This window comes from Rissa tridactyla, chromosome 6, assembly GCF_028500815.1.
Source record: "Rissa tridactyla isolate bRisTri1 chromosome 6, bRisTri1.patW.cur.20221130, whole genome shotgun sequence".
Taxonomy (NCBI): Eukaryota; Metazoa; Chordata; class Aves; order Charadriiformes; family Laridae; genus Rissa; species Rissa tridactyla.
Window position 1 is genome coordinate 20603028 of NC_071471.1, and position 26772 is coordinate 20629799.

Here is a 26772-nt window from a genome sequence, read left to right on the forward strand (position 1 = left end):
ATGTAGTTATTAATTCTAGCTATAGTGTTTCTGCACATAGCCGAGAAATCCTGCTCCCTTTCTTTAATGTTATTTGCTTTATATAATCAATACCTGTCAAGTTGGGCTATATGGAAAGTGTATTTTACAGAAAGCAACAGGACTATTTTCGCCACAAAACAAGGTTTTGTGTGTGTAGGAGGAGTATACTTAATTGATGAGGTAAGACTTACATTCTAGTTATACTCAGTTATCTTATAAACAACTTATTAATGAAAAGTGGGATGAATAAAATGGACAGTTGTGGCTTATCCATTTCATCTCTACTCTTGATAGCTCTGGACACCTCCCTCTCTCTTAGATGACTGGCAAAGAATGCCATTTAATATCTATATAGTGCTCACTGTAATTAAAATTTATCTATTTTGCACAAAGAAAAACATTTTTCAGTGTGGAATATTTTTTTCAACTGGATTTTGATCTTAACATCACTAGTTGTGTTAGTGTCTTCGAAGTGTCCCACTATTCAAAAACTAACTGAAAAAAAGATTAATGGAAATGGGTACTAGACTGTGCCACGAATTTTTTTTTTTTATTTTTTAACTTAACAATTCCTAAGATAGTTTTCTTGACTTATAGTTGGGCTGTGGACCTTGCAGGTCAGAAATATCTTCCTTGTTGTATGTGATGTGCAGTGCCCAGTGTGCAAGGTGGGGAACTAATCACAAGAGCTCCAGACAGGAAGGGCAGTAATGCTCGTGGTCTTCAATTAAGCCTTCCTACGCAATAAGGGGTAACTGATTCTACGAGTGCTGAACAATTTAACATTTTTTTTTTGACTGATGCAAACCGTAGCTTTCTTTGATGTAAAGCCTAAATTTAGCAAAGAGCTGACATGTAAACTGTGAAGTTTGCAAGCTACAGGAAATCTGATTTTGGCTCCCTGGCTCAATCTCAGCACCGTCAGTGCACCACTGTCAGTGGTGCAATAAACAGCGGTTTAGCTGCATGTAATCTATTTGCAAACAGCAGCGTTACAGTTCTTGATTTGTGTGTCCTTTTACTTTCACCCTCCCCACTGTGCCCCCCTCAGTTGCACCAGGCTGTTAGGATTATGAACCTCCACCAGTTTATTAGCCTGGGATTAGCAGTGGTTGCGACGCGAGGAGCTGGTGCAGCATAACTGTGTAGTGCCCGTCAGGCCAAACTGGGCCTGTGACCAAAAAACTTTGTGCCTTTGCCCTTCAAATTCTGATCTTGTCCTAATCCCTAGGTTTAGAGATTTGCTTAAATCCTGAGTATAAGGTTTAAATGATCTGTAATGGTAACCCCAGCTTGTGCTCGTTATCAAGTAGATAAGTCAGTTGGTGGTAGATGGGCTGGAGAGGCTGCCTGGGCCCAGAAGGGCTGTCTCCTCCCTCATACCCACACAAAGCACTGCTGGGATCACACGAGCCATTATTTTTTCCCCTCAGACCCAGGAGAGGATGGTGGCACAGAGCTGAGGTTCACAGTCGCCCTCCTCCCTGCCCTGGGCCTGAGCTGGGTGGCTGGAGGGAGAGCTGTGGGGCCGGGCGCTCCAGAAGGTTCTGGGGGCTTCCCCAGGCCCTCCACCCGCTCCCTCAGGGGGCAGCCCCAGAGGAACCCCCGGGCGGGGCCGCGCCTGAGGGAACCCATGGTACATGGACCCGGCCTGTGTGGGTGAAGCAGCTCTGCCAGCAGGACTGCACCAGCGCAGGGCCTGCATGCCTGCTCTCCAGGAAAGGTGGTCAGGCGTCATCCCCTGTGTTTTTTAACTGTTTTTTCCCTGTGATTCACTTGATGCTCTTGAGTGCCACGAAGTGCTGTCATCTTCTACCTGCTTTTATGAACACAAGGGATGGCATGAGAACACTGCTTTGAATGTATTATAGAAGCAGCCATTTTTTCAAGCACAGGACTGTTGCCCAGTCAAGTTGTAACACCTTTTCTTACATGGGGAAGGAAAAGGGAAACAGAAAAAAGGCGTCGGCATGATAGCCCTGTGTCTGGCTGGGCTGGAGCCGAAGCAGCAAAGTGCTCGCTTTGGCCTTGTGCTACCTGTGAAGGATGTTTTAGCCTGGCTCTTCTGGTATTAAAGGCTTGTCCTCCGAGCAGGCTGGCCGACATGCTGGGGGAAGCTTCTGGCCAGAAGATCTGCAGGGGCCAGGCAATGGTCAGGCACCCCAGCTGAGTTCAAACCTGGAAGCGTTGGAAGCGTGTGGAGAGGGAGAGAAAGAAAAACACTGACCACCCCAGCATGCTGGTAAGGAAAGAAAACACTGGAGGGCTGTTGAAATATTCACGATATTCACAGAGGATTAGCACAAAGTTACTGTGTTTAGCACAGGTGTTTCTGTAGCTGTGATACATTAGGAAAATTTACAATGTTCAATGACTCACACTTTCTCCCATGTAGTGTGGTGGTTTATTTTACTGGGCTAGAGTACAAAGTGAGGAACACCTGCTGGTATTTTGGTTTTCCTGTAATGTCTAAGCTTTGTGAGCTTTTGTTTAATCTAGGTGTGCTGCTTTCCCCCCCCTTCTTAACGCATTAAAATAAAACATTTTAACACATAATGTTTACAAGGAAATAGGTTTCAACAGAGACATATAGAAATATTCTGTTCTCTGCCTCTGTGGAATTGCATACCTTAAGTTACCATCACTAGGAAATTATGGACCTAGGTCTCGATACATCTACAATTTCTGTTTCCTTTTGGTGATGCTATTCAATTCAGTGAGGGGATCTGAAAAGCAGGTAGCTTTTTGTGCTTTTTGTCTCACTAGGTTTGTCAATCAAGTATTAATATAGCTTAGAACTACACCTGTATTAGCTCAATCTGTCTTCAAATAAGATAGATTTGGGGACAGAAATAAAGAAAATAAAATCAGGTGTCTTTCTTCTTTGCGATGGAAGAACTATGTGTTGAATTCCTCTGGACTTTCTGTCCTCTTCCACGGAAAGGCTGAGAAGGGACCTGACATGGCAGTGCATAGGCACAATGGGATGGACTTGAGCATTTGAAGCTTCCATGCTCAGGCTTCCAGGAAGAGGTTAGATCTTGGACAGGTTGGTTTTACATTCCTGAATGCAGAGTGGAAGGATGACCACAGGTATTAAGACAGATCTAAAAGCGTGTCCTTTTGTGGACATATCTGCAGGTATACTCTCTCTACCATATCATAAATCAGAGAAGAGAACTAGGTTAACTTGAAAAACAAAAGCTAAATTTTGGAAGGACTGTGCACCAAGAACCGAGATCAGTTTTTCAAAAGACTTTAGCTTTACTTTTAAGCATCTAGTTACATGGACAAATTTTCAAACCAGATCTGTATACACTGTAATTTATCAGAAATGCCTGTTCCAATGTCCTATAAAGTTGCATATGGTGCAAACTAGTTCCACTGCAGAAGCATAGCTAAAAAAGATCCTCCAGAGTGTTATGAATTCAATGTTGATATTAAATGATTATTTAGCTTGTTTTTCATGATAAAATTCTCAATAAAACATTAAGGAGCAAAACCGACACTTTATAGAATAGATGCAGAAGTTTAAAATTATCTTGCTATTTGAGAAATACACTTAAAAGGACTAGAGCTGGATTCCTATCCTTTAATAAAATAATTATTTGTTTCTACAAAGGCAGCAATGAGTTTTTTCCCAAAAGCAAACAAGATGGTACACAAGCAAGTGAAGGTGTTCTCTGTTATATGGGCTTTGCTGCTGTGGGAAGGAATGCAAAACAGATAAAGGGGAACCCAGCTTGATACTCTGTTCCAGTGGAATATTCAGGACTGACATTTAAGGGAAAAATCACCCAACATTATTAGAACTTGTCAGCTGAACAATTTGTTCTCAAAATCTCTGAACCTCCACAATGTCCTTTTTAAGAATAAAATCGTAATTTAGGGGACCTACACCAGTTGTAACTAATTGACTTTGTATTTGCAGTTTTCTCTCCTCCTACTTTCCTTGTTAAATCTCTTCCTTATTAAATTACTGTTTATGTTGTAGAAGAAACATAATAAAAATACAGAATTTGTGATGTGGGTGAGTTGCTGTAGCAACATTATCTTTAGAATTCCCTGTATTGTGTGCTTGATTTTTCAAGTTTTTCCATCTGATACACATTGCATGTTTATTTTGAATTGTTTATTTGAAAATAAGTATTTCATGATGAGTTTTAAAACGTGGCACCTCCAAAGAAAGGGGAAAGCTTGAAAGAACCTTTACGCTTTGCTACACTTGGATTATATCTCCTTATTTCCAAGGAAGACTTTAACCGCAAGGAGGAGTTGTCTTTTGTTACATGTTCTGTGATCTGCAAAATGGAGGTTCCAGTACATCATACATTTTCATGAAGAACATGTTTAAAACTCACCGAAGTGATTTGGGAACATGTACTCCACGTTCAAAACTGTATCTGTCCTGCAGTCAAAGGTGTGATAGCAGAATGCCATACCTGAGCTAATTTCAGATGGATTACTGTGTAAGTGCAGTAGTGCTTTACAGGTGGTAAAGCCTAAATTGGATAAAAACACATGGTGACGTCTTAAATTTAACTTGATGATATTTAGGTGCATCTTTTACTGAAGGACAGTCTTACTTTTAGGTCCTTGACTTAGGAGATTTCTAGGTGTGATAAGAAAGGTAGTTAAGAACTTGCAGAAACATGTTCCTGCTGGGATTAGGGGTTTGACATCCACGTATTTCCTGTGTTTCCAGATACTTTTCAAAATCATGCATTAACTCTCATTTTCTTGAATCAATTAATTCTCTTGAAGCAGTTAAGGACATTCAGCACCTTATTGTATTAGACTATATGGAAGCTGGCCCAGATTTACTGATTCAATTGCTCTTGATTCATGAAGATCTGAGAGCACTTTGTCTATTGATAGGGCTAAATACCTAGAGGGATTGTTTATGGTTGTCTTTTAGTGCATATATAAGAATAGCTTACAGGGGACAGGCAGGCACTTGCGTTCAAATGCATTCCGCATATGTTCAGTAATCTTACTTAGATGAATAATGCCTTTTATGGAAAAAGTGCAAATGGGGAGAATTTTATCTATTAAGAGAAAGAAGTTTTCCTTGGGCTTTCTTTTTGGGTCTACAGAGAAAGAAGAAAACATAACAGATGCATGCTACATTAAAGGGGAGCACAGACATACATTAAGTTCCTTATGTCTTTTTAATGACGCAATTGTGAATTATAGTCTTGTTGCATTTGTAATTAGAGGGCGGAACAGATGGTAAAGGCTTGTTCTAAAGTAATGTGTCTATTAAAATTATCCACGTTGCTAAACTGATTGTTGACTATAAGAGGGTTTCTTAGCCATTGAAATATTCCTTGTGCTGATATGTATTTGATTATTACAGCTCATTACATATAAGCGCATACAAAGTATATATATACGCACACACACATATATATACACAGACATAAATCTATACCTATATTAGTTATATGCTATATATGCCTTTAAATGTCACTTATTGCAGTTGTGAAGGAAAATGAAGCCTGATTCTATAAAAAGCTTTCCATGTGGGTAGACAAGACTTGCTGTTGTGTGATCTTGTATTGTATTGTTTTCTTTATCTCCAATTTAAGATGGAGCTAAAGTGCAAAGATTAATTTATTTTATGAGGTGTTACAATATAGGATATGACACAGACAACTATGGCATTGTTTTTAGTAATCTGCAGAAGCTTTCTTTATTTTAGTCAGTATATTACATCTATCATATCTTGTTTATAGATTTATCTCATTTCAAGGTCTGGAGATACTTGTGTTGGCAACCATTGTTTTTCATGACAGCTGTAATGTTTTCCAATATAAGGCATGCACAGAACTGGTACTATCTAATAATTCTGGATGTTATAAAGTTCTCTCCTGGTACCAAACCCCTCAAGTTTTAGGGAGTTAGGAAAGTATGAAAGGCATGAGAGGAGGTGATCGTAGTTTTTGTAGTTCTTATTTGATGTGTAATCCAAAATTATTCTGACAACTTTGTATTGACTTAAAATGGGTTCAATGCAACATCCCCAAATATTCAAGGGGTGATGGCTCTTCTTTAACCTCTTTATATCTAAAATATCTGACTCCCTTATTGCTTCCTTGATCTGAAAGCCTATCCATAACAGTGAGTATAAAGGAGGCTCCTTAGGGTGTTTTATTTCAAACATCAGACTTCAGTGAATTTCTACATCAGGGTATGATGCTGTAGTTCAGGCTTTGTGGATGTACGTGGTTGCATGTTCTTAAGATCATCTTGGCTTAAGAGGAAGTACAGAAGCTGGTATTTCCATCGTGCTGCCAATTCCAGCCAGAGGTGGAAGATGGGAAGGCCACAATAAATGTCGAGCCCATACACTCAGGAGGAGAAATCAACTCATGGTATTTTTTAAAAACAGGATTTGACAGGCAAATGACTAAATGTATTTCTTTAGCGATCCAACATTTCTTCTTAACGAGGCAAGTTGTCATTGACTCTGCTTGTTTTCTATAAATTCTGACTGACTCAATCTTCATAATGTCAGACTGGTCAAAGACATCAGTAAATTGCATGAATAAAACATAATACTTGGTAATTGTCCTTAGCTGGTAACATACTGTAATTTCATTTGTTCAATAGCGTTTGTCCAAAATAGCATTTCCTGAATTGGCTATTACTTTTACTTTCCTAAAATGGATACTGTAACCTCTGTAAACACTTTATCTACTTCAGTATTATGCATTATGAAGTGATAAAGGCGTACCTGGTGAAAGTAAAGCAGGGACATTGTCTGCTTGCATATATAAAACTGGACTGTCTTTTGGTAATGTTGTTCATCTTTCTTCTAACATAAGTATAGCGTCTTTCCTAAATTTGACATAAAAAGTGGAATCTACCAGTAATATGTCACCTTTGCTAATGTGACAGAGAAAGCTTTGCTTGGGAACTGATAAGGAGTAGTTCATATCAATGTGTTCTCTTTCAAGAAAGCAAATGAATCACTTTTCTCTATCTTCGGAGGCTTCAAAACATGAGTTTCATGCATCTGGCAAATAAAACAATAAGCACAGTTTGCTATAAGGAAGGCTGACTCTTGGATTTGTCTCTTTGAAACGCTTAAGAGGTGGGCCTGTGTGAACTGCATAAAGTTCAACAAGGCCAAGTGCAAGGTCCTGCACCTGGGTCGGGGCAATCTCAAGCACAAGTACAGGTTGGGCAGAGAATTGATTGAGAGCAGCCCTGAGGAGAAGGACTTGGGTGTGTTGGTTGTTGAGAAGCTCAGCATGACCCGGCAATGTGTGATTGTGCAGCCCAGAAAGCCAACTGCATCCTGGGCTGCATCAAAAGAAGCGTAGCCAGTAGGTTGAGTGAAGTGATTCTGCTCCTCTGCTTCACTCTGGTGAGACCCCACCTGGAATACTACATCCAGCTCTGGGGTCCCCAACATAAGAAGGACATGGACCTGTTGGAGCAAGTCCAGAGGAGGGCCATGAAGATGACCAGAGGACCGGAGCACCTCTACTATGAAGACAGGCTGAAAGAGTTGGGGTTGTTCAGCCTGGAGAAGAGAAGGCTCTGGGAAAGACCTTATAGCAGCTTTCCAGTACCTAAAAGGGGCCTACAAAAAGCTGGAGAGGGAGTTTTGACAAGGGTATGTAGTGATAGGACAAGGTGTAATGGCTTTAAACTGAAAGAGGGTAGATTTAGAGGGTGGTGAAGCACTGGAACAGGTTGCCACAGAAATTGTGGATGCCCCATCCCTGGAAGTGTTCAAGGCCAGATTGAATGGGGCTTTGAGCAGTCTGGTCTAGTGGATGGTGTCCCTGCCCATGGCAGGGGGGTTGGAACTAGATGTTTGATGTTTTCAAGGTCCCTTCCAACTCTAACCATTCTATAATTCAGCTACTGTAGAGTCATGTTTTCTTTGCATGTGAATCACATCCCCTGCTATGTCCTATTCATAAAAAATCCAGAAATGAAAGACCAAGAGTGCTCCTGGCAATGCATTCTGGCTTTGGGGTTATATCTGGAATCATGCGTGCATTGTGCATAATGCAGTACATCCTTGAGAAAATCAAAGTTAATTTCTGTGGTTTGGATTCTCAGTTATTAAAAATAATAATAAAAAAGGATTATTGTGTGTCAGGCACTAAGTTGATTGATAGCATTTCTTTCTTATCCTTAGACCAAGTCTTTGACATACAAATATTTCAAATTACCTCTGCCAGATAAAATTGTTATGAAGCAGGCATTTTATCTTTTTAGGTTCCTTTTGAGAACACATCATCCTATCGTGCTTGTTGACGAACTGCCAGGAGGACAATTTTTAACATCAAATGGTGTAGAAAAAGAAGTCATCCTATAAGATCCGCTTATTAGCTACTTCCTACTGTGCTCTTTACTCTGCAACTGGAATGTTCTCGCTTGCTATGTACTTAAGTGCTTTTCTATAATGTACATATCCTCTGGTTTTAGAAGTATGCCGCTATGCATTCCTTTCCAGTCAGGCAGAAAAAAATGTCAGTCCAACCCCAAAGAAAAGAAATCAAAGCTAAATAGATAGCGAGCCATGCTTTCTAGTTGAAGGACCGTCGAGCAATGAAAATATAAAGCACAAGAGAGTTTTCTGTTGATTATATTCAACTCATTTTGCTGGACCAGCAAATACAGCAAGCATCTGATCAAATTCCAGCAGTTCATCTAATACTTGGAAAGAAACATATAATCAGTGCACAGGAAACATGAAACTAATACTGAAAAAACAGCTTTATTAGAGGGACCTGTTCAGCCAGATGGAATAGTCATCACTTTCTCCTTAAATGAGTATTTCACACCACTGTAAATTTACCTGTGCTGATTCAGAGTCACCATCTCAGAGTCTCTGGTCAGATTCTTATGGGGTGTAAATCAATCTAATTCTATTAGTTTGTGACCTATATTAAGGATCTGACTCATTAAAAATTAAATCAGTCACATAAATACTTCTTTATTTCCACCCAAAATATAGCATATTTTGTGTGGTTAATCATAGACCACAAAATTTAGAAATGTTCAGATAAAAATCTAGAAGATGCAATGTAATCAGTTTCATCTCCTTCTCCTCCCCCCAAAAAATTGTTTAAAGTAGGATCAACTAAAAGTCTTTTTATTCTGGAACAAGTATGTATGATATTTCCACAATATCAGGTATATAGTATCTTCCATTGATTTGCAATCATTTTAAAAGTGCCTAAAAATAATTATTATCTTACTGCTTTAGCTAGCTAGCTTTACACATCTGTGTAGGAGAGCAGATGCTTCTAAGTCTGCAGAACAAGGGATGACTATTAGGAAAGATCTTTTTTTATAATAAATGGTGTGATCATGCAATAGCATTTACCTAAGTGTGCTACTCTTTCATCTTGAATTTCTAAACTTGATCTATCCAGCAAAGTATTACAGTGGAAAACAATGTGTGTCTATTACTTCATTATTGAAGTTGTATTAAATATCATAAGAATCTTTTGACCAATAATAATATCGGACTTTGTTCAAAGCTTGGATAAGTTCCTGTGGTTTGACCATTCCAGAGCATTAGACAGGGAAAAAAATAGATTAGGTGAGAGATTAAATAAGCAATTAGTACATAGAATGACTAGAACCGGGCTGACGCTCAGTGAATTGGAATGGATTCAATGTTTGCATGCATCACCCTGATTTACAGGTGTGTTAAATCTGTTTCTGTTCCCGTTTCTGTTCTTGGTTAATAAGCCCTGATTTTCCTAAGAAATTCAGAATCTCTTAGTTCAGGACAAGGGGTGTCTCTAGTCATATGCTGCATAGATCAATTATGTCCAAATTTGGTATTTGAAAAATTAAGTTTTGATTTAGGTATCTAAATAGCTAAGAAAACATCCAATCTGGTAACATAGATTTCACACAATGGTGCACTCATTTGCAAAGCAGAATCCTCCCTCCTTTACTTTTGCATTTTCCCCTCTCTCTCTTTCTCTCTTTTAAAAAATGCCTATCGCCCCTCAGTCATGCAGTTAAGTCTAGAATGGCAAATGGGCAAAATCTACATTCACTCTTCCTGTTGGGGGAGAAGATGAAACAAAAAGCATTTGGTTCTACAATACTGGAGAGAGAGAAAGTAAACCAGCAACCTCCTGCCATTTATCATCATTTTTAAACCCCAAGCAACAAGGAGAATGATTGATACGCTAAGACACTAGCAGGTAAAATTTGGCAGAATTTCTAAGGGGTCCAAAGTATACCGTTGATCCATCTATCTATTACATTGCTCTTAGCTTGGGTGTACTCCAGCATTTAAATAGTCAAAAAGGTTTTTCTGGGTTTTATTTTTGTTAGTTTGTATTCTACTGAGATTTCTAAAACTCTTCTCAGGCCCATCTCTCTCACTTACGAAAAAGTACTTCAGTATTCTTCCAACATTATGAAGGATTAACCTTAAGCAATATGCGTAGCTGCATGCTCTGTACTTCCAATTGCTGAACTGACATCTCTCACCCACCTACTCCCTTAGCGTAGAGGGAGCAAAACAGTCGTTATCTTTAGTCAGAGATATTACCTTTATAATGTTGTGAAGTATTTAATAAAATATATGTGGGTTGAGTCAAAAAGGGACATCTAGTTTTAGATACAGTAAATTATGTTTGATCAGTGTTGGAGCCTGAGGAGAAATATCATCTTTTAATGAAAGGTACATTCTACAACTTTTCGGGTTGGTTTTTTTTTTTTTGTTTGTTTGTTTTTTGGTTTGTTTTTTTTTTTAAGTGCTGAAGTATAAATGAGAAAAATTTAAACTGAGATGAGTACAGTTTAAGACAATTCTTTAATGTGGTGTTAGTGAAACAATTTCAGAAAACCAAGCTTTTCTTGACCAGCTCACTGAATCTCTCAATGCTGATTCTGTTCTGAAGCGGCATAACAATTTGAATCCTGCTTAACCAAGCCTTTTGGTTGTAAGCAGAAAACTTTTTTCAAAAGTTACCGCACATCAGCTGGTCTTTGCAAAATATTAACTAAGTCGGCCCTTGCAGCAAACACAAAATAATTAGACTTGGCCCTGCAGGAAAATGAGTGGCACGATTGCAGTTTTCTTGCAGATGAAGAGCAGTCTTGCAGATAAGTCACCACAACTGAGCCCATGTGCAGTCAAGTGCTAAGACATAAAAGCTTGGTTGGGTGTCATCATACTAAAGGATCTTTTCCCAAAGTTTTCTGTTAATTTTGGCCATCTAAGAAGAGGGCAAGAGGTCCTACACTGAATACTTTCCCTATGCCGCTCAAAAGAAGAGAGAATACAAGTTGGTTGCTTTGTGGTTTTGTTGTTGTTTTCTTATATGTAGCAACACATAGAGGCTTTCAAGACACATACATGATTAGCCAACAGTTTTGGTTTCTAGCAGGATTTAGGAATAAACCAAATATTAATACGTTATCGCTTACTAGGTGGCTAAGCAAGTTGAAGATGATGACTAGTACAACGTTACAGTTTCTCCTGAAAAGATTACCCTGGGTTTATGTATTTTCCAAAGATACTGTCTGCTTTGTGCTCTGTCTTGCAGTCTTAGTGACAGGATAGAGGACATGTTAACTTTTCTTCCTTTCTTTGATTCCACTGCCTCAAATAGAGGAACCCATGAGAGGTATAAAGTTGACACCTTTTGGCCAGTATAAATTCTATTGCATTCCTCAACAGAGATGGTCAACACTTTTAATGATTTTTCCCCCTCATTATTAAAGTATCTTTAAAAAATGCTATTAAGCAGTTTTTCTTTGTGACAAATACAAAGACTTCAGTTATGAAAAAAGTGAAAAATCTGGAAGCAAATAGAGAAAAACCCCAATCAGCTATCACAAGAGGTGGGCTAGTTTTAAACATACTTAAAAGATTCAAAGCTTTCTCTTACTTTTTAAATTGTGTATTTTTTAAAAAATTCCAGTTTCTGAGTTCTCCTTTTTCTCACTAAAATTAGCATATTTTTATTATTTCTATTAAGCCTTAGTGATGTCTTTTGATCCAATCTTACTTGGTTGAGGCTTTTTAGTTTCTGTGCAGGGACGACTGAGTTTGTAGAACAGCAGAAGATGTGGACTTTCCTCTTTCTTGAACCTGTGTAAAATTATTCTACAAAGGAACCACGGGAGCGTTTGGTTATTTTAACGATGTGTGTGGAGACATTATGCTTTTAAAGACATATTCAGCTCATTCCTTTTATAGGAATTAATATTACCACCCTATTTTTTTTTTCAAGGGAACTAAAATATGAAAAGGGTTATGGGCTTTAAACTCAATTGCCCATTTAAAATTCATTGTTCATTCTCTTGTTTAGGATCCATGATAAGTTTATCTTATTTTAATGAGCCACAGAGCATGTAAATCTTACCTGTTTTAACATACTGATGTAAGATGAGTTTTTTAGCATTGGCTTAAGTGATTTTGCAAGAAGTGGAGCTTAACGTGACCTACTGAATTAGAAACATAGACCTGAAATTTGGGAGCCTAATCTTTAATCCCATTTTTGATTTAATATGTGGTTTTGCTCTCTGCTTGAGTGTCTGTTTCCCAATGCATTAATGTGAGTGATGATATTTATTAAACTCAACATACGGCTTAATCAATGAATTTTATGAAAGAAATAGCATAAATCTTAAAAGAAGGATGGTTAAAACAAGGAAGTTACTGACTCCTCCTAATTTACATGCATGGTGTTTCATGAAACAGCACATACAGACTGGCACATAGGACGGAGTTGCATGGCTAGAATAAAAAGAATTGAAGAAGATAAATTTATCCCTTTTTTTGAACATCTAGTTCTATAAGTGTAGCGCAATGTAATTCTTGGTTTTTTGTTATCGTTGGCTTTCATATTGTATAATAAAGGTGTAATTCTTCTGAATAGTCTGCTGTAGGTTATGATTATGCTAATGGCAAATTAATGTGTTTCTGTCCCTGAAAAGTATGTAAGTAGTTAACCTTTTGAAAAATTATTATACAACAGATTTTCTGAAGATCCTTAATGTACACTTAGTTTCTGAAAGATCGATGGTATTCCTTTCCTTCCTCTCTATGGAAAATACATAATTCCCTACTCAGAGTGAATTCACATAGAAACGCTTGATGTAGAGGCTGTTGTTGCATGTCGTATTGGTAGTGTTGTTTATTCCAAGTTATCTTATTAGAAAACACAAAAATCTCTTAAAAACCATAAATGTAAACAATTACTTAACTTTTTCTCAGCAAATCAGGTGGACTGAAATAAAAGCTGATGTTCTTATTCAATAATTTGACATAAAGGGAAACATCAGATACTGTAAGACCTGTGACTAAATTCTGAGAACTAATATGTTTGTATGGAGTTAAGTCTGAGAAAGACAATGGAAATCACAAGAGCTGTATTTGCAGAAGGAACAAGAGTAGGAATAGATAATACTTTCAGTTCTTTTGTTCCTAATGACAAATACGACATCCTCGTTTAGAGACAGGAACTCTGGATGTGAACTACTAGCTTGTACTTAGAGCCACCAAACCACTAAGACTTTCCCAGTGTAGAAACAAATGGTTCAGTAACATTGAAGAGTTTTCAAATAATTTTTACCATGTTTAGCAAGGTCTCCAAGTAATGTAATTGTAATTCTAGAGGCTTAAGTGTTATGTTAACTATTGTTAACATATTCCTAAAATTGTGAAAGAATTTCTGAAATAATTCTTACAACTGTTATGATGTAATTAGTTTTATATTCAAAATGTGTGATTTAGTGTAAATTGGCAGTTGATCATTGGTCCAAAGAAGGTTTTTGCACCTTTTGGGCTTCTGGCTGGTAGAATTAAGAAAAAAAACAATCTAATTTGGGCAAGCGGAGAGGCAGGACAGGAAAAAGAAAATTGTGATTCTTTTGTTTTACTTTCAAAAGGTTTCCCTTGAAACTACTTGGATTTCAAATGATAGCTGCAGAACTGGGAAATGAATTGGAAAGCGAAGTTTGGACTAAGTGATCACATGATAGGTAGAAAAGTCAAAGGTCTGTGATAAATGTAATTTATAACAACGTTTTACAATTTCCCTCGTCACAGCTGATCTAGCCTGTGAGTAATTCATACTGCATTATGTGGGAATGATAACTCTGTGGTTAAAGTTGGATTCTACTTTCCTTTCACAGCAGGAATTACATCTATTATTTTGTACAAAAGAATAGTGTATCCACCAAATTAATGTACATGCTCTAACTGCTGAAAAATTGATTTAAAAATCAACAGGTTTGAGTTTTGATTAATTTTGATCCTTTTTCTGAAAAAACTACACTGTGCTTTCCATTGTACTGGCAATGTGCTGAGTACTGTATCAGGAGGAGACATAGGGTAAAAAACCAATGGTGCTACTCTGATAGGTACAAATAAAGTCCTGTTACAAGCACCTCCATTTCCTAAAAGCCAACTCTAGACTAACATGTTTTTTTATTTTGGTATTGGCTGCTTTATCAGCCTTTCCATTTTTCTTTACCACGAGAAGAGACTCTTTCTATGATTTTTCTATTTTACTATTGAGAAAGCAGGAGTGGGGCATGCTGGCAGTAACTATACTCCTTAAAGATATCCCCAGGCAGCTTTTAAGGAATGGAATGCCTAATGTTTACTCCACCCCAGTCATCTTCCAGTGTAGTGGGAATCCAGGTGTCTTCATCCCTTTTCCTGCATTGAAACGTCATCAGTACTCTTAAATATCTTCCAAAAAAAAAGCCTTTATGTTATTGCTGTACTTAGTGCCATTCTGATAATGTCATGAGTCAATGTAGGAATTGCCTCGCACTACTACAGACTGTAGAAAGTTAGTATTTAGTGTACATTTCACAGTATTTTTTGGTACATTTTGGGGAAAGTGTGATTTTTCTTTTAATTTACCAAATCACTTTCATATAATATGTTTTCAGGCATGATAAATTATGGGTGAATGAAAGATTTTATTAACTACTCCATGTTCAATGAGGCGCATTTAAAAGATTCTGAAAGCTAAAGAAAAATAAAGATTATTTAAAATTTTGTATTAAAAATATTTTAATTGGAAAAGCTATCACGTGTGACTAAATCAATGAGTCAAAATTGTCTGTAACTTGAAAAAGCCCTTAGCGCTGTTTTTCCTAGTAAAAATGTTTTCTTGAACAGTGAAGGTTAGACAAAAGAACACTGCATGGGAGCAGATGACAGAAAACTGTGACTCATGGTGAATGAAATTTAGGAATTTAGTAAACCAAAAATCTATACGTGTTTGAAGACCATGAACTGACACTGGTAGCCTGCCTGCCTTTCAAACATCAAATACAACTATGTATTTTCAAGAGAAGTTCAAGAGAAGCTGAGAGCTATTATATGAGTTAATACCGTGTTTTCTAACGGCCCGTAGTTTCTATTGTTTATATTCCTAAGTGAAAAGCAATGATTAGGAATCTGAGTGCAAAAGCATTATGTGTTTAAATTATTGCAATTTTCAGCAATACTGAACCCTGAGCTATTTGTTTCCTAGGTTCCAGGTCTCAAGGAGAGTCATAGGACCTTCTTTGCTAGTGTCTAGGACCTCTGACAGTGTTTGGTGGTTTGTACCATGCTTCTGAGTCCTAAATCATTCTTAAATCATTGCTATCACAGCAATTTGGTGATCTAGTGAGAGCAGATCATCACTATTGCTTTCGTATAATAAAAATAAAATCTTTACAGAAATCATTGAGAAAATCTCAATAATCAAAAAGAGGAAAGGTAAGAACATCTGCAATAATAGACTAGTGTTATTCTGACTTCTAGGTCAAAGTACAGAATGTTGAATGTCAATTTGATACGCAGTATGCTTTAACATAGTTATTATACTTTAGTAATAAGGATTTGATAGAGAACTTCCTTGACATGACCTTTGTGATATACCCTCACCAATAAATCTCTTGTTTAATGCTTTGTTTTCCCTTTCCAAGCTTTTATTCTCTCTCTTAACCTCATCGTACTAAAGTTACATCTTTATTTACTGTAAGAAGTGAGCATCTGTGTAAAAAAAAAAATAAAAAAATGCACTTATGTTAACTAAAAATCCAAAACACTAGAGGATATTTACTGCATAGCCAACACATGATGCACATTCTTCTGTGATGGCAGTTAAATAATTAGTTATCAGTGACTGAGTCAAACAGTACAATATGTCTCAAACATAACTGGTTGCAAGCTCTCAAAGGCAATATATAGATGAGATTTTCCTGATAAAACAGCTGTAGGAATGTTCCGTGTATTTCACCTAATTTAATCGACTTGATTACTGAGAAACCATACGACTTCCTTAATGGAAATTAAAAAGGGAAGAATGGTCCCGTGGCTAACATCCTAGTAAATCAGTTGGGAATGGGATTTACTTTATTGCACAATAATCTATCTCTGTCTGTTCTGAGCTAAAACATTACATTAAAGACTGGAAGGTAGAGAGATACGAGAAAGTGGATGGCTTTGTGATTGGAAAAAGTACATCCCAGAAATGTGTGGAGACCCTCAAGGGTCGTTGGCAAAGGTGGCTTTGAAGTGGTTCCAGGGATCTGCAGATCTTTCCAAAGATAATGGCTAATGGGGCTGCCATAGGTGGTCCCTCAGGAGCTGAGGGAGGCGTGCTTTGCAGCTTCCTCATCTTAAGGAATAAAGGACGCTAAGGGTAGGCAGAGCAGATGGCTTGCTGCAAGTTGGAAGAGCAGTGGAAGAAAACTGTCTGTAATTGTTTTGTTTAAAGTCCAGGGGCTGGAATCTGTGGAACATCAGGGATGCACATGGAAGAGAGGTTCCCAGGAAGAGGGATGTCTACTAGGCACATGAAAAGAAAATGTTTTCTGCAAGAATGATTAGGGCCACAAGAGGGCATTAATGGGGGAAGACATCCTGATAAAGTTTTCTATACATGGCAACGATAAGCAGAAATACATTCTCATGTTTCCTTTTTGTGAGATCAAGATAGTAATCTGTACTGATTTCATAACTCAAAACAATCAGTTTTGCCAAAGAGTATGATTCTGTGGCTTTTTATGGCATTACTATTGCAGATCATTTTTTCCTATTCTGGGTACTAATGAGGATAGAGTAGACGCAAGAGGATTGGTGGAGCATGCATCATTCTGCTGTTCATCACAACATTCACAGGTCTGACAGTGTTTGTCAGAGGTCACAGTTAAGAATAGAGGATAAAGTTCTAATGCAGAATTTGCCTTTGTAGCTTAAATCTTCTGTCATATAATTTCTGAAGTTTTTATATTGTTGTTTATGAGTTCCTGAAGAAATCCACAAATTTCTGTTTCCTGATCTAAAATTCTTTCTTTTCTTAAACACTCAGTCCATCTTACTTTGAGAGAACATATATGGAAAATAGTTTGGTATTCCTATGGCTATATCTTCATTGAGCTATTTTGTTGCTTTTACCTATGCTTACAAGTGAGTCCTAAAGTTATTGTTGACAGAAAGACTTATAGTTAAGAACTCAGCAGATTGGGTGTACCTTGTCCTACTGGAGCTATTTACTGGGAACTGAAAGTTTGGCTTCTGAAGTGTCCATTAGCAGCGAGATATACTTTTAGTACTGATCCCAAGGTGGTAATAGTCACAACTGGAAGCTAGAGATTCTATATGAGAGCTAGAAAGTCTTTAGAGGTGTTCAAAAGCCTTAATGACCAAGGCAAGTCATGGGAATGGTCTAGAATAAATAGGCCATTTAAATACTATCTGCAGCCAAATTATCAGATATGCCACACAATGAGCTAACATGATAGCTGAAGTGGGAATGTAGCATTTTTTATTTTACAAAGGTCATGTACAGTTTATCTGTGAATTATGATAGTACTTCTTAGCCGACTTGAATGCTATGGAATTTAGCAGAGTGAACTGAGTAACTGTATCATCACTGTAACAGCAAACACTTTGCTGTTTATTCATGTTGTTTAAGATGTCTCTAGGTGGTGTTTATTGTTTTGAATTAAATTCTGAAGTTCCAGGTGGTGTTTTTACAATTATTCCATCAATTAGCACTATGACTACAATTTTATCAGGCTATGAATTTTGTCTGTTCAGGTGAAACATGAATGTGGGGATTAGAAGAGTCTTTGAGTAAAGTGTCCAATAGTCCATCTATTATTTCTACAGGGAACGTCAATAAAAATCAGTTGCCACTCCCAAGTTCCTGAAAATGAGCATATGTTAAAATACTCTGATCTCTTTGGAGTCTTTGTAAACAATCATGATTTGTTTTCTGTCTCCAGTTTCTCCCATGCAATTTTGTATTTATGTTCTGTTTTCTATTTTGAGACAATTGAATTAAAACTTACTTCGTTTCATAATTACAAACATTTATTTTGACTAACGTGACAAATCTTGCTGGAATTTTGTTCCCAGAGTTGTCATTCACCAAGACACACAGCAACAAAATTATTTGGATTCTGCCTGGTTTCTTTGAATTTTCTTCTTTGGAATTACACAGCATCTATTAATTTGCATTTGTCTCCCTCTGTTCCTATGTGTCTTAAGGGTTTATTTATTATTTTTCTAACTTTTACCTACTATAATAGAATTAAGTATACATAGGAAACACACAGGAAAGCTAGAAAAGTATCTTTTACTCATTACTAGTTGCTACAGAAACCTTCTCTTATAAAGTGACCTTCATAGTAGACGGTAGGAGTTTTTTAAGGCTTCTACTAAACCTTACTTCATCATAGGAGTTATGCGACTAGGGACAGAGTCTCATTACCCTCAGAAGGGAAATTCAGCTCAAAAAGTGAATAGAAACAAGATCATGTTTACAGAGAACAGCTACATAGAAAGTTGTCTGTTGTTTGGGTCATGCCCTCTAATTTCGTTCCCTTTACTGAGCAAATGTGAGCAGGAAAATTAAACATAAAAATGTAAAAAAAATTATGTAAAAAGACTGTCACCCCTAGATAGTGAGAAAAACATTAATGAAGAAGAAATTGTAAAGGTTATTCTTTGCACCAGCAGCTGGAGATGAGCACCTCAAAATGGCCCTTTCTGATATGCTGAACGGTTAGTTGTCATCTTCTGCTGGTAAGAGCAAGCGTGGAGAGGATGCCCCATCTCTCACACCAAGGTTTCTGAATCTCTTCCGTACCCTGCTTCTTCATGTTGATCGAGAAGGACTTCATCTTGAAACACTGGTCTCATTCCTGTGGAAGAGTTGAAATCCTCTGTTTTCTGTAGGTGCTGGTGACTGCAGGTTTGCCTCTCCTTCCTGTCCTGATAAAGTAAGAAAAGTTCCAGGTTTCCCAGACACTCTCTATCTCTTTAAAAAGCTCAAGATAAAAAGAGCATATTTTAGTCAGGAAGAGTACAAAAGAAACAGCATGAACTGAGGATGAGTTTTAAAGGAAATATGCTTGGCTGACATTCTGAAGTGTTATTTGAATATCCTTTCTTTTGCATGCAGGGTATGCATCTGAAATATGAGATTCTGGCATTCAGGGTACTAGAAACAGAGGGATTAAAAGAATGTAGGAGAATCTCAGATTTTAGTTTAAATTGGGGACATATAAAAAATGAAGTGTAGAAAGGTGAATAGGAGGAATGTTTAAGAGATTTACAAGCCAACTGTATAGCACTTGATATAATATACGTTTACATTCACTCTCTTTTTAGGTCGTGTGCATAGCAGTAAGGTCTAAACAGTTGCATGTCAAAGCAATTCTAATTTATTAAGACTTCAGGATCATCTCTGAATGGATTTTCTTGTATGGAAGGCTGAAAGCTTAAGGAACCAAGAATTAAATTCAAAGCACAGTTGAACTTAATTGTGACAGACATCATAAACAGTCCTAGGGATTTAGAATGGCATGGGCCACATAGTGTCCTTGTGTGAATGAATAAAGAACTGATCCTATTCTGAAGTTTGGTGAATGGAATTCTTGGAACAGCAGTTGAAAAGCTACATATTATTGGGATACACTAGCTTGATAGGGAATATTTTTCTTTAATTGATTCATTTCACTTTCCTTCTTTTTTTCAAATCTGAAAGTTTTGTGAGGCAGGTTGCTACTTTTTTTTTCTTCTTTTGCACAAAAGAGGTAGATGAAAAGCTATAAGCTAACCTTATTAAAAGAATATCTGTAGAGCTGTTTTCTTAAAATGAATGTCATATTTTAGCTGAGGAATTTGAAGAGCTCTGGCAAAACCCATATTCCAGGGAGGCCTTGTGTGACACTGTTAGGTAGAAATCTGTGCTTATCGTTAATCGTGTTCAACAGCTATACAATCCAAATGAAAAAAATCTGCATTTAACTTAGTGTCCAAATACCAATTCTGCTTCCCTTAGCCTGAGCATTCCCTCTTCTCTCAAAATAGTGGCTGCCTCCTCTATTTTTCTTGTTGGCTTGCTCCACTTGCTTGCGAATGTTTAATATTGATCAGCTCTGTCCTTCATTCTGGGATGTCTGCCAAACACCTCATGCTAGCTATTATAGGATTAGATATATTTTGTCTATCTGGAAGAAGATTTTTCAGTCTGTGTTGTTCCCTGGTATCCAGCTTACAAGGGTTGCTTTAAAATACCTTGCTCGGGGCCAAATCACCCCTGATAATAACAAAACCTACAAGAAGGCCACCAGCAGGGCAGGAATTTTTGTGTGGCTTAGAGGAATGAATATTTTAAACGTCATCTACCCAAGAAACAGAGTTGGAGTGTAGGTTGCCAGCCTTACAGTGCCATGGAATAACAAGCATCCTCTTAACAGTCACCCTTAGTTTCTTTGCTGCCTCACCATTTAACTTTGATGTGCTGTGCTGCTATATGCAACATTTGCACAGCTTCTCAATTATATTCCTCTATCCTTCGTGGAAGGATGGTACCGTACAAGTACCAGACACAATACCAGACAAAATATCACCAATATACCCAGACACAATATCACCAATATACCCATCAGAGATATGGACGTGCTGGAACGTGTCCAGAGAAAGGCCATGAGGATGATCATAGGGCTGGAGCACCTCTCCTATGAGGACAGACTGAGAGAGTTAGGGTTGTTCAGTCTGGAGAAAAGAAGGCTCTGAGGAGACCTTATAGTGGCCTACCAGTATCTTAATCGGGCCTACAAGAAAGCTGGGGAGGGACTTTTTAGGATGTTGGGTAATGCTAGTACTAGAGGGAATGGATTAAAACTAGAGATGGGACGATTCAGACTGGACGTTAGGAAGAAGTTCTTCACCATGAGGGTGGTGAGACACTGGAACAGGTTGTCCAGAGAGGTGGTGGAAGCCCCATCCCTGGAAATTTTTAAGGCCAGGCTGGATGGGGCTCTGAGCAACCTGATCTAGTGGCAGGTGTCCCTGCCCAGGGCAGGGGGGTTGGAATTAGATGATCTTTAAGGTCCCTTCCAACCCTAACAATTCTATGATTCTATGATCACCATTAGCTTAATCACCCTGCTGTTTCTCAGCAATGCCTCAAGAAATACTAATGTCATCTGGGACACCTGCTCGCATCCAAGCCTTTCCAAGCTCGCTTGAAGCTCTTCTAGTGGGCCCCTAACCTGTATGATCTGGTCTCCACTGATCTGTTCATCCTGGTGGAAGAAATGTGGCAAAGATATGCTGCTTCTTCAGCCTAATAAGAGTTTTATATACTCCCCCATTTTCACAGAGGAGTAGCCACATAATCAGCCTGTTCAAGTTATAGCTGGAACTTCCAGTCTTTGGGTCAATAGGTAGAAATACACTACACAACACTACACTACTCTCTGATATAAGAGCATTGGCTCTCAGCCAATGTCTAGAAGACAACATTACAGCCTTGCCTAAGCACTTAGCTGCTGCTCTGTCCCATAAAAGTTGAGGTATTTAAAGCATGGACAGTTCTTACTGTAATTAAAGGCCTTGATGTGGCAATTGTCTGCTATATGCAGTATCTTGCTTCATAAATGCAATAAGCTCTATTTCTGTATCCTGGCACAGAGCTGTCAGAAATACTTCTTTTTATTTATAGCCAAAAGATCACGTGCAGTGGCTTAAAGGCAACTTTCTATCTACTTCATAAGAGCAGCGGCTCATTGAAAATGAGGCTTGAAATGCAAATGTTAGAGTACTTTTAAATATTGAGCTGAGGAAATAGCTTCAAACCTTTCAGTCACTTAAGGAATTAACATATGATAGCACCTACTACTGAAATTATGTTGCAGGTCTGGTTGCCACTACCCCTTGTAGCCAGATGGACTTTAGAGCAAAATTGTACCTGATGTTCCAGTCGAATCCTTGGGCTGCAGAGCTGTTCAGGCAACAAAAAAATACTAGTATGAAAGACTACAAGAAAGGTACCTTACACTGTAGGTGTTGCATACCTTTATTAAAGGAGCCAGCAGTGGTGGATGAGCCTGATTTTTACCCTGTAATTTTGTAATTTTTCTTGTAGACATTTTTGCTTATTCTCACATCTTTTATGGCCCCTGTAATGTTTCAGCAACATGGAGCTCGGCATAGGCTAACCAGCTGAGAACATGCTTGTGGCCACAGGCAGCACAAGCTGAAGGCAGTGCTGTAACAGCATTGCTGTTCCTAGGAACTCCCTTATCAAGGGTGGTAAGAGCTCTCCCAAGCAAAGCAGCAATGACACCCTGGAGCAGAGGTGCAGGCACATGCAGAAAGAGTTGAACGAAATGTGTGCCTGATTCCTTTTCCTGTCTCCATCCTCTTCTACTTCTACTACCCACCTCCCATAAACTGCTGCATCACTGCTAGGCTCAAGCACATTTACCTTCTGAGGTCCCCAGAGACACAGTCACGAAATTAGACATCAAAGAGCTTCAAAAAACTAAGTATTACAATATCTCTGTAGCCTTATTCCAACTGGATATAAATGGATGTAGTACGACTGAAGTTGATTTTCATCAGCTGAAAATCCGACCCAGATTAATTTTGTTTACTGCTACGTGTTTCTTTCTTAGCCACCTTCCTTCCAGAATTATGTAAAACAGTGCAATCCTACTGAAATGGTCTGAGCCTGAAGCTGCTCCCAGTGACTTACAAATGTTTCTGACTCACTGTGCTCAGACTTTGGAAAACAAAAATAATCTGAAAAAAACCTCTTTCTGGAAGGTTCTTATTGCAGATTTTAATAGTAGGGGACATTTTTAGTGTTTTTTTTTGTGTTTAGGTTTTTTTTTAATAGTATTGAATTTCATTTACAGCACTTCAGGTTAAAAAACCACATCTTTTGTGTAAATGTTCCTTAATAGAAATTATTTTCTTCCCTTTCTTTATTTTTGTGGGTTTTTTTTTCTACTCCTAATAATCTATTCTATGCTTCTGATCTCTTATTTTAGTTACCTATTATAACATATATTAATTTTTTATCTTTTTAGGACAAAAGTGCTGTTCTGTTTTCTTGATTTCTTCTTTATTTTTAAAGATTCACTTCTTTTCTCTTTCTTTTAATTTGTAGACACAGGCTTTCTAAGTTTTCTATCCCTTTAATTTTTCTTTCTATTTCCTTGCTTGTGGACCTGTGTATCTCTTAGCCAGGATGTTAAATAGGTATCTAAATATTTATGCAACATTCTCTCAGTAAATATTTACTCATTTTGTAACCATGAATGAATTAGTCATTCCTGTTCCTCTCTGGACGGTATGGCCTTAATTCATTGGATGTAAGGAATACAGCACAATGAGTGCTTTGAGCAAAACTGCCAAAAAGTTATTTATAAAGACAAGAATTAAATCCAGAGTATATTCAGAGTCTAGGAGATGAATAAGTTCCTAGGGGATAAGATAGTGTGTGAACCTTATCTTTACTGAATTACCTACTCAGTGTTATTGCCTATGTGCATATTCTTCTGTTTCAATACTGTATTGTAAATACCACAGGGGGCTTATACTTTTTCATTTCTTTCATCATTGGCTCATCATATTAGGGAATAGCAGAAATATTAGAAGGTCACTCGATAGCTTACCTCATGATAATTGTCCATGTGCACATTTAAATGTGCCTTCAAATCAGCTCCACCTTGAGCTCATCTTTGTAAAGAAACTCTTCTAAAGTCCTCACATTTTTAAACAGGGCTAAACAACCTGCATGTGCCTTTGTTCTGTGTGTCAGTGCTGAAAATGAATACTTAAAGACATTTCTCTCATCTTCCCTGTATTTATTAATATATGCATGTGTGTATATACTCTAGTTTCTATAGTCTAGTCTGTATACTCTTCTGTCCATAATAAAATGAACCTGAAAAGAGAATCAAGCATACATATCTGCCACCCTATTTGCAAAGTTTTACTAAAGGTGCTTACTGAATTCAGGTGCCTATAACAGCACTGTGGAAGAAGACAATAGAATATAATGAAATCTGTCTACGTTAGGGGCTTTTGTTAGGTGCCATTTAGAAGCTCAGAATGCTTTCCATAAAAGGATACACTTCTTTTTTGAGCCCTGTGGTGCCAAGAAATAAGAAAATATCAACTATTGAATTCTCTCTATGTAGAAAATCTGACTTCCGTTCGTAACGGAATCATTATCATTACTGGGTACGAGTAGATGCATCTTGAAGAATAAATTTCCACACTGGAGGTGAAGAAATAACAGACATATTTTGTATCTGTTTTACATAAAAAAATCTTAAATATGGTGGCCTTGTGAAGCTGATATGTGAGTTGAAAGGTTAAACAGTTATGGAGTTCATGTGTGGAGTAAGAAATTGTCTCTAAGCCTATTGCAGTCAATAGGGACAAAACCTGATTTCATTGGCCCAGGACCGGTCCCAAAGTAAAGGAAGAATAAACTCTTATGTGTTTAGAGTTACCTATAGTGGCAATCCATTCCTTCTCAACAGGATAAAAGTACACAGTGTAATTAACCACATAAACCTGGTGTTCTTAAATTCATGGGAGAGAAGGCAAGACATGCACACATCCCATGAATTTTGGAGAGTTATAGTCCGTATTTACATTATCAAGTAGTGTGGACCAATAGGAGTGAATCGTTAGAGCAAAATGGTTTGTGCGTTCTGTAGAGCAAAATTGTTTATGAGGAGACCTACATTTTGTAATGTAATCTTGGTTGGCCATGGTACAGTCTGTGATACACGCATATGACTTCATATGACTTTCTCAGTGATCTGGTAATGTAGGCAAAAGCCTAGAAATCATAACCCTAGAAATCAAAGAGCTGTATTTTGACAGATGTAGAGAGAGTAAAGTGATACTACCTCTGTCATACTTCCTTTACCCACAGGCTGGCCACTACTCTTGCCCAAGTATGTGAGTGAAATTAAGCATTTAATAAAACACTAATTAAAGTAAATACTGTAAAAGCATTAACCTCCATAAGGTGTTTAAATTGAATTCCTGGGTACTTTGGCACAGTTCCAGCTTTCAATAAGTTCCGATCTAACTGTATCAGATCACCAATTCAAAGGCTCTGATTTTAGTTTATGGAATATTCCCGTTAATAATGATACCTTAGACATCCATTAAGTCTGGAACATTAATTTTATGGAAAACTTCCAATACAACTCCATTAGATTTTTATTTTTTTAAAAAAGCTAAATTAGCAGTATAGGCTTTTAACATATGTCATAAATAGCTACATTTAATGGAAAGATTACCCAAATTAAAACCAGACCAAAATAGAAAATACAGCTCCCTTTGTTTAAGTCATGACCTTCAGAATCCACTTAAAAGTTACCAGCTAAATGAAGCCATGAGTGTTTCAAACTCCCTGTTGTTTGATTGTTGTGTGGGCTAGGAAAGTAGAGGATGACCTATGAAACACCGACGTGCTTTTTCCTTTTTCTTTTCTTGTAGGTGAATTCCCTTAGTTACACAGATAAAATACTTTTGAAAATGCAATTGTCATATAAATGTGTAGTGTATGACAGTAGCCATTTAAAATACCATAAAAATCTATACTGCATCCAGATACTCTATCTTCCATCTTCAATTATTGTATTTAGATCACGTATAGGATGATTTCCCAAATGAATAACTGTAAGCTATTGAGTTTACCTGTCTTCTTCACCAATTTCTGACCTGCAAGTCTCATTCAGCCAGTTGCAACAAACGAGGAAGAGGAGGATTGTACCTTCAAATTTCATGAGAATCAGCTACTGGGGAACAGGAAAAAGATTTAAATTAGTGTTCACCTAGGAAAAGCCCAGGGGAGATGAGACGTCATGTGATCTGTCTGGCATAAGCTAGCTGGCCCAGCAGCAGGCACATAACCATGTGCCATGAACTCAGCTCAGCTGGTAGCAGAGCTTCAGACTACATAAACTTCTCTGGGTCGCTGTGAATGTTATGGGATATGGAGAATGCTGGAGTTACCACAATGGTAGACTTAATGAGACAAAGGACATAAATCCACAGGCAATCAGATTACAATCTCTCATCTCTGCTTACTATCCCATCTCACCCACCTGGCATTTGTCTCTTAAAGGCTCATCCAGGATGAAGTTTTAATCCTGTCAGGTTGGGACAGTGTTAAGTTTCCACCAGCTAATATCAAACACATACAGAACCAATTTTATTAAATCAAATTCCTTCAAACTGGACTTCTTTATTAGATCTCAGTGAGATTGAAACTTTAAGCCAAAAATAGAATATGGTCATTTCATATGTATGTGTGTCAGACTGTGAGAAATTCTAGTTAGAATTCTTTTAACCTGAATAAATCAAGAAATGTAAAATAACTCAAACCATGTGATATATTTTAATGTACAGAGCAGATGGGGCAGAATTAACATTGAACTTTTGGCTTTAACTCTGCATTT